Source organism: Alosa sapidissima, chromosome 19 (genome assembly GCF_018492685.1).
Source record: "Alosa sapidissima isolate fAloSap1 chromosome 19, fAloSap1.pri, whole genome shotgun sequence".
Lineage (NCBI taxonomy): Eukaryota > Metazoa > Chordata > Actinopteri > Clupeiformes > Clupeidae > Alosa > Alosa sapidissima.
This window is the reverse complement of record NC_055975.1, coordinates 27,378,487-27,394,522: the sequence shown is the minus strand read 5'-3', so window position 1 is coordinate 27,394,522 and position 16,036 is coordinate 27,378,487. Positions and strand designations below refer to the sequence as shown.

The following is a 16,036-nucleotide window of genomic DNA, read 5'->3' as shown; positions in this document are numbered from 1 at the left end:
TGGATATGGATTGACTTAAACTGAGGACAAAATAGGAAACCCCATTGTGTGGTATGCAGTAGATGGCTGGCACATGAGAGCATGAAACCATCAAAACTAAAATGGCACATGGAAACAAGGAACCCCTGTCAAAGTCATACCTGTCGAGTACTTTGAAAGGTGACATCAAGAGTTGAAGACTTCACAAATGTAGGCTAATGCCAAACTTCGCTTGTCTTGCACATGTAGTTCACCATATCCATTGGCTTGAACGCTAAAAAAAATATATATGGGTTCCAAAGTAAGTTGTGGGTTCGAAAGCCAGACCAGTTGAGAATCCACTGATATAGCATACTACCCACCATAATTTCCGTAACCAATGAATGTAGAACGACAAATTTAACAGGTCAGCCTCTTTTTAAACTGAACTGCATTTCCCTTTTTGTGCTATAAATGCATGCCTATTGCCTACATAAATGGCTGGCAACATGGGGGACAAACAGAATAACATCCAAGGTGTCCCAATATACAGAATTAATTAAATCGTTGGAGAAAACTCTTTCTGCATCGGGGAGGTCTTTGTGTCCGTCTGCTCCATTATTTGTGCATACCTCTGCGGATGTTATCCCTGGCATGAATCCTCATGTCAAATCCATTAAGTGGTTTTAATACTGTCCTGTAGTGAGAATGATCAGCTATTAGGTACTCAAGGTCATGGGGTCAGAGGTCATCATATGGGGTCCATGTCCTAATGTTTCACATTTTAGTCTTGACTTGACACACCTGACAATTCAAGCTCCTGAAGTTAGTTACTTTTTTTTTTTTTTTTTGACTTTCAATGTTCTAAGGGGATGATGAAACAGAAAAGACAGATATAAAGCTTTTAACTTGTCTATAGGGTGACATTAAATTGGCTAAATACAGCTCTTTGAGTCACGGTAAAATGTCATTTTTGGTACATAGCTAATTTAGATACACCTATGGTGTGGGTGGTTGCGTTTCTTTAGGAGTCTGCTGTCTTGGTTTGTATAGAAATTGATATTAAGTGACACATACACGCAAGACGGTGGAAATACGGGACCGACGGTAATAGGGGGAGTTACGATAGGTCAAACTTAGAGCTGAATATAGGGAATTGCCCAAGGGATCTCATCGGGCACCCACCCTATTCTTATGGAGAATGAAGGCAACAAGAAACAACAAAGAAAAAAAACAGGTTCCCCATGATTCTGGCCTTTGGCTCCCGGACTATGATAAGCATAGCTTATTGTAATGGTTAGTATATTTAACTGAGTGATGAAATGTTGGCTTATTAGAGAAAAAATGTAAGTATTTGAAATACTCTAAATACAATCCCTTAAAGTATTTTGTTACAAACTAGATTAGATTTGTTCCAATCCTGCAAAATACAAATTACAAAATACGCTAAAGTAATACGTATTTAAAATACATATAATTAAAATACTGCCCATGTCTGTGTGTGTGAATGAGGACAGAGACTTGACATGAACTGGATTTAGTTTAGACTGTAGTGGTACAGAATAAGAGACCTGACATGAACTAGATTTAGTTCAGTGAATAAGAAAAGCCGATTCAGTCCAGACTTGCAGGCCAGAAACTCGCTTCTTCAATTGATTATAAATTCCCATCTTACAAGCTTAGGCTAGGGGGTGGTGCTTGGTGGTGGTTAATTCCAGTCCTTCTCATGGTTCTGGGCGGGTCCCACTAGTGGGGAACTGAGACATGGCAGGTGGGGTGCGACAAACAGGAGGAAATGTGTCTTTTTTGTGTCTATCTTTATTACTGTAATGCCTATATTTATTAATGAGTCATTGTAGGCCTACAGTACGTATACATGAAGACAACATCAGATCCAAGGAATTGGGAGGAAAATGTGTCTGACCTACAGTAAGTGTCAAGGTGTGGAATATTCCTTTTGGTGAAGAATACTACTCTGTGCAGCCTGGACCATGAAACATAACAAACTGTTCCAGCCAATCACCAATGAGATGCGCGTTCAGGAGAGTTTGAGTGGCATGGGACGGAGGGGAAGGAGGGGCGAGCTAGCGTTCTGTTTTGTTTGAACGTCAACAGAAGTGACGTTGCCCAACATCGCTTAGAGCACCTTTAAGTACTGTATTTACTAGCCCTATGCATCTTATTGTTGGCCTTAAGACTGACCAGTGCTGTCAGGCAGGTCCAGGGCCAAAAGGTCTTTCCCATGCAGCAGGGGGTTGGCGCGTCTAGTCAATTCATTTTAATTGTACAATTAGGTGCTCAAAGACTGTTACGGAGGGCCAATTCACGCCGTCTGAATGACCTCTGTTTGAGTGACCTCTGTTTGAATTCCCCTTGAGTATCCTCAATCCTGGCGCCTCAAAGCAGACACAATGTGGAGGAGAGACTCCCACACAGTTTCATTCGATCAGCTTCTCACTGGAATCGCAGACTTGACCTCTAAAGACATGTCAGGTCAGGTGATCCTTTAACTCCTGTGCTGTGTTGTGTTGCATTGTGCTGTGTTTTGCGTTGTGCTGTGTTGTGTTGCGTTGCGTTGTGTTGCGTTGCGTTGTGTTGTGTTGCTTTGTGCTGCGTTGTGTTGTGCTGTGTTGCGTTATGTTGTGTTGTGTAGCGTTGTGTTGAGCTGCGTTGCGTTATGTTGCGTTGCATTATGTTTTCTTCTACCCGGTTCTTCATGGCCTGTGTGGTGCGTGTGTACAGTCTATGCTGGGCCAGTCCTGACAGAGTCGTTCAGATGTTTGGCTTTTACACTTGGCTGCACATTAAAGAGGCATTTCCTGTGAGTTACGGTCTCATGGTATCCACGGCCCACCATCGAGGATCTAAAACAATGAAATTAACTCAGTGGAAACGTCCAACTTGCCTCTGTGTTATTTCCAGGGTGAGTGCGAACAAAGTGTCTCTTTTCATAGTCAAAGATAGATTGATAGACTTTCAAAATACCATTCCTGTCGGGAGAAAATATGTTTTCCACACGGCACTTCTCACTGGAATGTATTCTAATAGGACGGTGAAATAGAGATATGTGCCTTAAGCTAGTGTGTTTTGGTCAAGGCCCAAGTAGTTCAGAGCCAAGAATTCTCCCTCCTTACTATCTCTTCCTCTATAAACGTAATCAATTATCATCTTTTATACATGAGGCAGATATTTACACCTCATCTTTAAATTATTACATCTGTAAGTTATTAACGGATTATATTGAAGTTGCAAGTTTGCCCTACATATCAAGCACCTGCTCTTTGAAGGGAGCAAGGATAGACAGAGGTGCACTATACACTCATAAAGAAAATATACCTTTGGCCTGCATCAGTTATCTACTCTTTACATGTTCTTTTTGTGAGCTGGGTTTTCTCAAAGTTTGTCCGTGCAAAAAGAGATCTTTTCTATCTTCAGCAATTATTCAGCGCCACTTTGGTTCATGTCAGCAAGATTGCTAAGCAGCTAAATGCTTTTTTTGAAAGGTGATTGAATGCCAACACGGTGTGATAACTCAATTTGTTTCCTGTTTAAAGACACCAACATCACTACATCTGTTGTACATAGACTACAAATAATAGTCAGTGTACTGTTTCAAAGTTTGTTTTGGCCCTGTCACAGTCCAATAGCTTTGGTTCAAAGCAGTTGATCTCTATTGGACTGACCGCGGTCCCCATCATTACTGACCCTCGCCCCCACAAACTCTTACCCAGAATCCCCTCTGGTTCCCATAGTCCCATCTGCACATAACCTTACTGGCCAGATGGCGTGTCCGTCTTAAACGGAAACATCTCTCGGCAGCGCACACACCCAATAGCCACTTCCAGGAGACACTCCTGAGCATTCAGAGCAGGAAATGGGGTTTCTCCAGAATAGTGCATGGGCCTCTTCCTCGGAAGAAACCTGAGTATGTGTCCCATTTAGATCTATCACAAGAAATGGCAAGGAATTGTGATATTTTCTCTCCTCCAAGACCCGCTATGTACTCATATTCAAGACATGTAGTAGACGCATTGTGTTTACATGGTGTTGCTATGTCTACTCGGATTTTACTCAAACACATTTGGGAAGAAAAATAAATGGATAAACAAAGGGTAACACTTTACATGACAGCATCGACATAAGAGTGACATGACACTGTCATGAACATATGACACTGTCATGAACATATGAACCCTAACCCTAATCCTAATCCTAACCCTAACTCTGACCCTGACCCTAACCCTAACCCTAATCCTAACCCTAACTCTGACCCTAATCCTAAACCCAACCCTAATCCTAACCCTAACTTGTTATGACAAAAAACGAATCATTTATGACTTGTTTATGACACATTCATGACAGTGTCATGTCACTCTTATGTCGATACTGTCAAGTAAAGTACACCGAGTACCCCTAGCACAAAGCAAGTACATCTCTCATAAATACTTCAATTGAATGCATTTGTAGGCTCGCTGAATAGTTAAAGCAACACCAAATACTTTTTTGTACCTTAAAATAATGTTTCCAAAATTGTTTCCGTGGTTCATCAACTCGTAACAGGGTGAACGGCACTTCTGCATTCGCTTCGCGGCCCTCTATCGGCTATAACCGCACTATGTAAGTTTGCCAGATCGGGCAGCGGGTTTGTAGTTCGATGTAATGAGACATAAGAAACTACAAATTTGACTTGCATGATGTCGCAGTACAACGTACTTTCATAAAATCATGCAACATATTCTACCTTGTCTATGGACATCGTTATTTGCAAAGCCTTTGCTGGATAAACAAATAGTGTGGTGTGACAGAGGAAAAGTTCTTTGGTGTTGCTTTAACAATCAGGACCACTGACATTCAGGTGGAGCCAAGTAGCTCTGCCAGCACACTGACAAGCCCTGGAGCCCACCAAACGCAAGCCTGCTGTAGCAAACCAAATTCTTATTCGCTTCTTCAATAGAACCTGATCATAAACTGACTATTTGGTTTATTTTTAACTTCTTTGTCACTTTAAATAAAATCAATCAATCAATCAATCAATCAATCAATCAATCAATCTTTCAATATCAGTCACCTTTACCTTTTCCTTACGTTCTATAAACTATGGCTATATTTAAATATTTATGTTCTCTGTTGATGGGCAAGCTTATGCAGAAGGGGATAGGGGGAAGGTTTAACTGCTATTCAAGGATTGGTCAGGTTAAATGCAAGGGCATCGGATACATTTCAAACGGGGGGTCAGGTGGTTCTCCCCCAGGATTTTGTTTAACTGAGTAGATATAATTTCCTTTATTCTGGTGCATTCTAACAGGTGGCCTATATGGCAAGCCGATTGAGCATTTATTCAGATATCTTGATATCAGGCATAATTGTCATGTACATGCAAGCCATTTTTGTCCACTAGTTAACTAGTAAGGCCCAAATTCTCTCTAGTTAACTAGTTCATATGTTTCATATCTTACTAGTAATGCTCAGCATGTTCACTAGTAAACTAGTGGACACTGAAATGTGCACTAGTTAACTAGTTTAAAGACTTCTATATTTTACTAGTCAACTAGTAAGGTACAAAAATGTTTACTAGCTGACTACTGAATGTCAAATTCCCACTTGTTAACTTCTATGTAATTTGGCCAGCCGCTTGAGCATTTATTCTGATATCTTGATATCAGGCCAACATGCAAGCCATTTTTGTCAACTAGTTAACTAGTGAGGGCCAAAATATGCACACTAGTTAACTAGTGGGAGCCAAAAGCCTCACTAGTTAACTAGTGAACACATTTTAGCTTCACTTGTTGTCCACTAGTCCACAGTTAACTAGTGGACAAAAACGGTCAGCTTGTTTGTGTTTTTAGGTGTAACTAGTTAACTAGTGAACAAAATATGCATGTCACTAGTTAACTAGTAAGGCCCACAACACCCTCACTAGTAAACTAGTGGGTATTTTGGCCTTTACATGTTAACAAGTGACCATTTTGGCATCTCACTAGTTAACTAGTGGGGCTGAAATGGCCTTCACTAGTTAACTAGTGGGCATTTTGGGGCACACTAGTAAACTAGTGACACTTTTTGCACCTCACTAGTTAACTAGTCGAATGGAAATTGCCATCACTAGTTCACTAGTGGGTGTTTTGGTGCACACTAGTAAACTAGTGACACTTTTTAGACCTCACTAGTTAACTAGTGGGCATTTGTGTCTTCACTAGTTAACTAGTGAGCAGTTCTGCCTTCACTAGTTTACATGTAAGTGTCACACTGAAGCCACTAGTTTACTAGCTAGAGTACCTTTGGCCAGCATGTTAACTTGTGTGCCACATGCAAATGTTGTGGGTGGGATTTCGTGAAATTCTGCACTGAGATTGGTTGTCATGTTCTATTTGGACATAGGGAGCCAATAGAAAGCCTCAATTTCCAGAATTCTCCGCCTCCTAATTTGAATTCTGCGCCACTAGTTGACTAGTGTGAATTTTGTCTTGAACTAGTTTACTAGTATGCATGTATGACCTCACTAGTTAACTAGTTTGGGCAAATGATGCATCAACTAGTTAACTAGTGAGCCTACTGCCATCACCTAGCTAGCTAGTAAGCCATTTATGGTTCACTAGTTAACTAGTGACTTTGACCTACTCCAACTAGTTAACTAGTGAGGTGTTTTGCCTTCACTAGTAAACATGTGCACATGTTTGGCTGTCACTAGTTAACTAGTGAGACCCAAAAGCCTTCAACTAGCTAACTGGTATGCATTTGGGCCTTTACTAGTTAACTAGTAGACATTTCTGGCTCTCATTAGTTAACTAGTGAAGCTAAAATGTGTACACTAGTTAACTAGTGAGCCTTTTGGCTCCCACTAGTTAACTAGTGTGCATATTTTGGCCCTCACTAGTTAACTAGTTCACACAAACATGGCTCACTAGTTAACTAGTTGACAAAAATGGCTTACATGTACATGACAATTCTGCCTGATATCAAGATATCAGAATAAATGCTCAATCGGCTTGCCATAGGCCTACATTACGTCATGACTGCACAAGTGAACCTGGCAGCGCTGAGCACGTTTTCCAGAGTGACAGAAATTGAGCTGCATTTGGGTTAAACCACAGTTTGAACTCGATATAGCCTAGGCCTACTGTTAATATTAAACAACGACTAGGCTAAGGGCCAGTTTTAGCCTACTACATTTGGGTGGGATCAAATTGGATCGAAATTGACATGAACACAAAAAAATCGGTACTACCTAGTTTGAGTTGCTGCAGCCAACAGGATAGGCAGTATTTCTGATACATGAATTTAAAATAAGTATCTCAAATATAAAATAGTATGTTATTATTTGTATTTTATTTTGTTGAAGCAAATGGCTTTGTATTTTGTATCAAAATACTTTATAGGTCTGTATTTTTGTAGTTGTAGTGAAAAGGTGCAAAACAATGAATGTAGCCTCTGACTGGTGCTGACTTTGCCCAGAGTTGTTGTAATCAGAATATTGAGATTCAGGAAGATGATGCAGTGCAAGGTGAGTAATGTGTTGGTTGCTCACACACACACCAACCTCAAGTTTCTTGAGAACTTCAATCATCAGTTTCTTGATAACTTTAATAATCAAATTGGAACCCATGGAACAGGTTATGTGGTTGCCCTACAACAAGCTGCCCCATGTATGGCTTAAAGCAACACGATGAAACTTTAATTTAATTAATATTTTGCTCAGACTTGATGTGTATGATAACATTAATCATTTGAATCATCCAATCGGAACACATGGAGCCGGTTATGTGGTTGTCCTGCAATATTGCTCAATCTGGGCATGCATTGACGATGTACAGTAAGAGAAACTTTGTACCGCTTGACAAGTTAATTTGTGACTTTTTTGAGCGCATCGGCTAGCTATCTTACATAGAAAGTTGGCTATTCTCAACTATATATTAAATATAGTAGCTTGTAATCAATTTATTGATTACATTTTATTGCTCCAAATTTTATTTTGTTTACTTTAGTTGTTTACTTTTGATTTTACTATTAATGCATGAGGGGCATTGCTTTAACAGGGTGGAGGCATTTTGCCCCACCCTTGGGGGGCATTTTACCCCACCCTTGGGGGACATTTTACCCCAGATTTGTTTTGTTGTTAAAATACTAATTATTTGTAAACTCTGGACAATTGTCATATTTGGCTTATAATTCATGACATTGTCAAAACTAGGATAGCAATTCTACACATATTTAGCTTTTTGTTTCACAGTAATATCACATATTCCTTAAGGGGGGCGTTTTCTCCCACTCTACCCTAAATGCTTCTGACCTGAAGTGTCAAGGTGTGGAAGTGCCAAGAATACCACTGTGTGCAGCCTTCGTTCAACATGTGACTAGTGGTTTACAGAGGTTGTCTATGGCATCCTGGATGATTCAGAGGCCCACATTCTTTTGAATTGAGTTCTATACTTGTATTTACATTCCCCACATGATAATGAGAACACTTGGCAAAATTCCTTCTGATTGCATTCGTCCGTTATCTTCAGCTCTGTCCTGATAACACAGGCTCTGTTTAGCTCATGCGCTAACATTGCTTTATAAAGACGTCAGTCGGAGGAGGAGGGAGGTCAGATCTGGCTGCACCCCCCTTGACCCCCCCACCCTTCCTCTCTCTCTTCTCGATCACCTCCAGATGTCCACGATGTGATGGCTCCGTCTCTGACACCTGGCATTAAATCACACACACAACACTTAAAATAAAGGCCTGTGAATGAACTACACATGCATCATTGCACTGTAGTTCAGTAAAATCCGAGCATCATCCATCATCTTTTGTTAACATGCCAACATGATTAACAGTGAATTTTACACTAAATGCACGTCAACGATCGCACGTCAGTCAGTGATTTGACCTTAAATGCACTTTAACGTTTGTGCGTCAGCCAGTTTGTCCTCTCTAGGTGATGCACAGAATAGTGGTGAGTGCTTGTGATGATCGCTTCAACGTTTCGGCTGCATATGCACACCCATGCATCAACTTATTGCACACACCAGGGGTCACAGGGTCCAAATAAGAAAAGCTGAATACCCAACTATCTTGAGTAATGTATTATTTTCATTTGCTTTATCAAATGAAATAAATATTTATTCATTTAGACTTAGTATTCGCTGCACCATCATCAATGATTTCACATCGATGCGGCAAGCGTCTGCTGAAGAAACAAATTACAGAGATAGCATCTCAATCAACGTTATCTCAACGTTATCGCAACGTTATCTCGCTGCAGCATCTCTGGTACTCGTCTGGTGCAGGGGCCAGGGCCAGGGCCGGCCCTGTGCCAGCTCTGCCCCATAGTCCTCTGACGACTGAGAACCTCTCCGAGCAGAGGACATTTGAATATTGATATGGAGGCATATATTGTATTGCATAAGAGAGATTTTTTTCTTTCTTGTGTTTTTCATTATCTCCCTGTGAAAACTGCATCTTGTTGATATGTAAAGCAGAAAGAAAGGGAGGGTGATAGAGAGAGAGAGAGGGAGGGAGGGAGGGATGGAGAGAGAGGCTGATAAGGAAGGAATTCTTCACCCTAAGCAGTTTTCAGTGGCCATACTCCCAGGCTATCAGTGCGATAGTGTCCATTTCTAAATAATTACCTACGCATCTTGCGTTGATCTTTGTCTTATGGAAATCTCGGTGCTTAAGGAGGAAAGGCATTCACTCGGGTCCACTTGCGTCCTACTTATTATGGTGGGCCATTTCCATTTGAATCAGAACCAGCGGCCCCTGCGCACAGAAATGGTCCCAGGGCTCGGGCCTGGCCTGCCTGGACAGTGAATGGACAAAGGAAGCTAATTGCCAATGCAACTTTGCAGCTCTCTGCACCCACTCTGATCGCAATACACCATATGGTTGCAGGTGCAGCGCAGTAACCAACAACCTCGATGTCCGCTAAATTCTTTACCGTAAATTCTTTATCTCCCCAGAGTGAAAAAAATGACATTAGAGTAAATAATATTTGTGTGTGTGTGTGTGTATTTTACTAGTTGTTCTAAAATGGTGTCATGTGTAACCTGTGTTCTGTTGACTCAATAGCATGGCTCAGCACGTGTCAGCAAGGAGGCAAAAATCTGTGGGTGCTATCGTCCGACACTTACACATCTCTTAAGGTGTAGGGAGGGACGTTACTTATTGCACAGCTGTCAGACCATGCCAGCTGGCCACCAATACACTTGCATACAGTATGTATAGTATGTTGATGTTTCAACTGAAATTCTGAAACAATACTGTAAAAAAAACAATGGCCTCGTCCAAACTCAAACTAAATGTCACTAAATCAATTTGTGAGACTGAAAATCGGAAATTGTCAAAAGTTAAGATATCACACAATTATCACTGTAAAACACAAATGCATGAATGCCAAGTATGTTTTCATGAAGTCAAAGATACATTTACATTGGTTGTAAGATGTAGGCTAAGTCTCCATCTAAATCAATATTTAGTCGGCAAAGCCCAATTTGCTTTCAAAAACACAACTGAATTAGTGTGTTCTCTCCTGACAATAAACATGATACCTGGCTCATGTGGTCATCAAAATGTCAATCCTGTCAAACTCATCAAGTTCAAAATGAAATATTGCCCCCTTGTGGTAATTTTTGAAAAAAGAGGTTAAACAAGACATAGCATTTCCAATGACCTTGAAAGCAGAGATATTTTCAGGTGTTTTGAAATAGCAGACAGTATGCTGAATAGTATGGTCTGTACAATATGTTTTGGATAAATAATTCCATATATGCTTCAAGAAAAACAATATATCTTTTAAAATCTATGTGTGTTTTTTTTTTGTCTTGTTCAGTGCAGGACTTGCATCATAATGAACACAGAACAATGTCATCTATCTTTCTCGTCCAGGCGCTGCAAGCCCATCTCCAAAGGATCCACTTCCCCAGCCCAGAAAAGTAGGTCAACATGACCATTTCAAAGTTTAAAGAGTTCATGGAGGGGCTTAGTTCTTCCCCCTATGATCTCAGTTGTTTTGGTCTGTGGGACTTTGCTTTCTAAGAACCAGTGTCTCCTTGTGCAAACCTAAGTCCCCTTGAACCAATTAGTCTGGATTTCGTCCAACGCGGCCGGGCCAAAAGTGCATGCACTCTCAAGAAAATGTTGTAAAAAAAAAAAAAAGACTTCTTGGCATCCGCCGAGGAGCGATCCTATATCTCTTTATGCTCACAAATTATATTACAGTGAAAGTCCCAGATAAACAAGTGAATTTCTCATGGTCCACTTTTTTTATCTCACTGAATTTCTATGTAACCCCCCAGTACCTCCCTGGATATTACAAGCTTTGTATCTGATAGCGGAAAGGCTGAGTAAACATTTCGCTAAATTGAATCAGAGTTTACGACCTGATGTGGAATGGGTCCATCAGGTTATCAAGCATAAATAACAAGAAAAGTAATAAATATTGATTTAAAATAAAATGTAAATCAAAACTATGTAAAACCACAGGCAGTGAACAGGTGAACCAGTGTCTGAATGGTAAAAGTTGGCATGGGCTTGCATACACAATCGTAAAACAGTGATGATAGAATTACAGTGGTGATGAGGAGGAGGATGTTTAAGTAAAAACAGGAGTTACTGTAGGTATGGTACAAAAACCTAGTCGGCAACTTTGGTGGTGAAATGCTCTGCACTGCCATCTACTGGCAAGATAATCACACAGCCACTATATTGCAGGTGTTCAATAAATTATTCCTGCTAGTGGCTGAAGCATATTTTTTGTCTGTAAATAATAAGCCATATATAAAGCCTAAAATATATAACTGTCAAATACACAAAGGCCTACAGGACTACATTAGATGTTGCTTATACTGTGTGTGTGTATATATAACGTAAGAAACATGCAAACCACAACTCTACAAAAGTATAAACATTTTATACACACTATTGCAATGAAATGCAGGTACGAGAGACAGTTCTTTGAGACCATAGGAAGAAACCCAGAATGGGAGGGCTAAACATCCATCCATGAGTTCCTACATCTCCTTGGCCATTAGCACTGGACATAATGTGGTCTAAAAAGGCCACAGAGAAAAGGAGAAAAGGACATATGCACTGTATGCATATATTAGTGCTAACTTGGGATATGGACTCGACCAACTGAAGAAATTTAAGAGCCAACATTTTAAACATGCAAAATGCAAACCATCTGGTATTTTAGGGGTTGTACTCTTGACACGCATCTCACTCCCAAGATTTATGCCATTTTAAACTTGCAGTTTTGAGGCCTGTTTTGAGCTGAAGTATTTGGTGAAGGACCAGAGATTAGGCATGGGTGCTCAGTTACTCTATCAGCCGGTAAGTTTAGGGTTGTTTTCACGGGAGTGGTCATCCGTCTCTGGATCCAGTTTCTTATATATATATATATACTGTATATATATATATATATATATATATATATATATATATATATATATATATGTTAGAGGGGGGACAGGAGATTTCTCCCCCTGGAAATTTGAAATTCTGGCTGATAAACATACCATTTCAATGCACTTTGGGAGGGACAGAAATACCTTAACAGAGCAAGCAGCATACCATACTTGATTCAATTAGAAAAAGTGGATTACTCAATCGGAATGACAACACAATTTCAACACAAGAAGGATGTGTTTAATTCAAAAGTAGACGTGCATGTTAGAGGGGTGCAGGAGATTTCTCCCCCTGGAAATTTAGAAATTCTGGCTGATAAACATGCCATTTGCAAGGCAGTTTGGGAGGGACAGAAATACCTTAACAGAGCAAGCAGCAACCCTCCTCTATCTGAGGACTAAGCTAAAGTATCTATTTTGTAAGTTAATGTAAAACACATAGATTGGTGAAAGAACTGCACTAAAAAAAAATAATTGCTGGAATTACTTGATTTTATCATGTACGTCGGTTGCACATGAATGAAATGTCTAGGTTTACGAAATTGATTCATGCCGTCCAGGCCCGCCCGTGTCTACGGGTATGAGTTGCACCACAGCACCCCCCTTGCAGCCAATTTCATCTCTAAGGGCATCAAGCCTCATGACCAGCTGCAGCCAGTGGCAAGGTCAAGAGCCACTGGGACATAAAGGGCTATGAGTAAATACAGTAAATTTAAATCAAATCAGAATCATCTGCTGGAAATAAAACAGAAAAATAAACAGTAGAGACCAATTTACGACATTATGTTGAATCACATCACCATGAGAATCAATAAATGAGTTCAAAAAACAAACATGTCACTGTGGATGGCTTTCACCTAGACCTAAGTAACCCATATATCATTACATTACATTACGTTACATCTGGCTGACGCATTTTTAGCCAAAGCGACTTACATGGTAAACAGTTTAAGCTTTTTAAAGCAATTCTCTCAACAATTCTAGGACAATTTAAAAAAGGTAGAGTACAATAAGAATAAGTGCATCAGTGAGTGCTGTTTTTAAACAGTCGAGTGTCAGTTCTAGTCAAGTGGTAAGTGCTAGGATCAGCAAGACTAGTTGTAAGTAGTGCTATGAGAGGAGATGTTCTCTGAAGAGCTGGGTCTTCGGGAGTTTTTTGAAGATGGAGAGGAATGTCTCTGCTCTGGTAGGAACTGGTAGTGCGTTCCACCAACGAGGAACAAAGTTTGGATTGGCCTGAGCGTACCGGTGGTAGAGCTAGACGTCATTCGTCTGAGGAGCGGAACAGTCGGGAGGTAGCATATGCCTGTATGAGGGCATTCAAGTAGGTGGGAGCAGAACTGGAGACTACTTTGTAGGCAAGCATTAAAGACTTGAATTTTATGCGGGCGGTCATAGGTAGCCAGTGTAACTGGACGAGCAGCGGGGTAACGTGCCATTTTGGGTTGGTTGTAGACCAGGCATGCCGCCACGTTCTGAATCATCTGAAGGGGTTTCACTGTGCAGGTTGGGAGACCTGTCAGGAGGGCGTTACAGTAGTCAAGTCGTGAGATGACTATTGCCTGTACCAGGAGTTGGGTAGCATCTCAGTGAAGTAAGTCCTGATTTCCTGTATGTTGTAGAGTGCGAAACGGCATGACCTGGCAACAGAGGCAACATGATCGGAGAAGGTTAGTTGGTTGTCGAGAACAACTCCTCAGCCCTGGTAGGTGCAACAGACAGGGAGTCAATTTTGATGTTGATGTCATGATGTAAGGTAGGTTTAGCTGGGAGGACCAGTAGTTTTTAAGAGGTTTAGCTGGAGGTGGTGTGCCTTCATCCATGTAGATATATCTGAGAGGCAATCCGAGATCCGTGCCGAGACCAAGGGATCATCAGGTGGAAAGGACAGATAGAGCTGTGTGTCATCTGCATAGCAGTGGTATGGGAAGCCATGCGAACGGATAATCTGTCCCAAAGAGGTGGTGTAGATAGCAAAAAGAAGGGGGCCCAGCACTGAGCCCTGGGGGACCCCTGTGGTTTGGTACGGACAACTGTCCAAGCCATGATACGTTAAACAAGCATCCTGTGAGGTAGGATTCAAACCAGGAGAGAGCAGAGCCGGAGATTCCCATTTTTGAGAGTATAGAGAGAAGGATGCGGTTATTAAAGGCAGCCGATAAGTCAAGCAGAATGAGTACTGATGACCTAGCGGTCGCCCTGGCTTCCTTTAAGGCTTCTGTTAGAAACGTGCCAGAGGTTAGCGAAGCATTAGTCCCATGTGTGATAGCTGGTGTGATGGTCGGCCAAATGGACTAAAGTAGGCTCATAGGTATAGAGTCCAACGAGCATGTGGTAGGACTGCTACATGTTAGGAGTCTAGATACTATACCTCACTTTTGGAGAGAGACACGAATGCTGAAAAAGATGTTCCAGCAACCGTCAGAGGTTGTAGGAGTGCAATATCTGAGTCTGTCGCATCTTGTGGGCATGTAGAGAATTGACTGCTGAAGGGTATCCGCAGTAAGGCTGGATGCAGGGGGATGCGGCTGAGGGTCGAGTAGCGATTTGAAGGTTGAGAAAAGTTTCAGTGTCTGTGATGCTGTTGATTTTGACATTGTAGAAAGCCATCTTAGCAGCAGTGATGCTGGCTGAAAAGGTGGATAGGAGTGTCTGGTAGTTTTTGAGGTCATCAGTTAGATTAGATTTGTGCCATTTCCTCTCTGCGGCTCTGAGTTTGGTGTGCTGTGATCAGAGGGTATCATTTAGCCATGGATGAGAATTTTTGGATTGAGCTGGCCTTGTAGTAAGAGGGCACAGTTCGTCCAGACACGAGCTCAGTGTGGAGCAGAGCAAGTCTGTGGCATCATTAACCTCTAGAGAGGAGAAGGTGCTGAGTGGAGGTAGACTGGAAGAGACCACAGAGGAAAAGTGGGTTGGAGACAGGTTGCGGATGTTGCGGTGGAATGTGACCATCGGCTGAGGAGCCTGAGGCTTTTCTGTCAGGCTGACGTTGAACCGGATGAAGAAGTGGTCGGAAAGATGGAGAGGCGTCACCATGAGGGTGTCTGTGGTGCAATTCCAATTGAGGATCAAATCAAGCTCTTTGCCAGCTTTGTGAGTAGGTGGGCTGCGAACCAGTTCGAAGTCAAAAGATTGGATCAGGGCCATAAAGTCTGCTGAGCCTGGGGCGTCTAAGTGGATGTTCATATCGCCGAGGACGAGTAGCGGACAGTCGTGCTCAGGCATATCAATATGACTCACATATTCTTAAACAGCTCATCTTCAACTCATCTGCTACACTCTCTTGAGTGGCAAAGATAGCAGGGAATGAGTATCCTCACTGAAGAGGGCATGATATTAGCCCACACCATGCATAAAAAATAGAAAGACACATTATCATGTGCACAACAGTATGGAAGCTAAAAAATACATTCAGCAAAAAATGTTTAATTCTCTAGACTGAGCTCACTCATTTAAAGGAGCCTACCTTATATTTAAAAAAGCGGCCACATGTGGTAGAACATGGTACTACAAGAAAGCCGGCTCAACGCTAGTGGCTTTGTTTGCTAACTTCTGTGGATATCTGGACAACACAGAGCTTACGTGTTTTTAACATTACGTCAAAACAGTTGTTTCTGTCATTTCCCGTTATTTCTATGTCACTTTTGTTTTAAACAAAAAATGCATAAATGTATTACACTTCATATAT

General features: G+C 41.3%; 1 long non-coding RNA gene across 1 annotated transcript; it reads left to right on the top strand.

Moving 5' to 3' along the window:
- Positions 1-407: 407 nt before the first annotated feature.
- LOC121693336 lies at positions 408-14,248 on the top strand. The gene is made up of 3 exons (XR_006025469.1): positions 408-495; positions 6,164-6,169; positions 14,237-14,248. It is a non-coding gene; the product is annotated as an uncharacterized LOC121693336 (long non-coding RNA).
- The last annotated feature ends 1,788 nt before the right edge of the window (positions 14,249-16,036 follow it).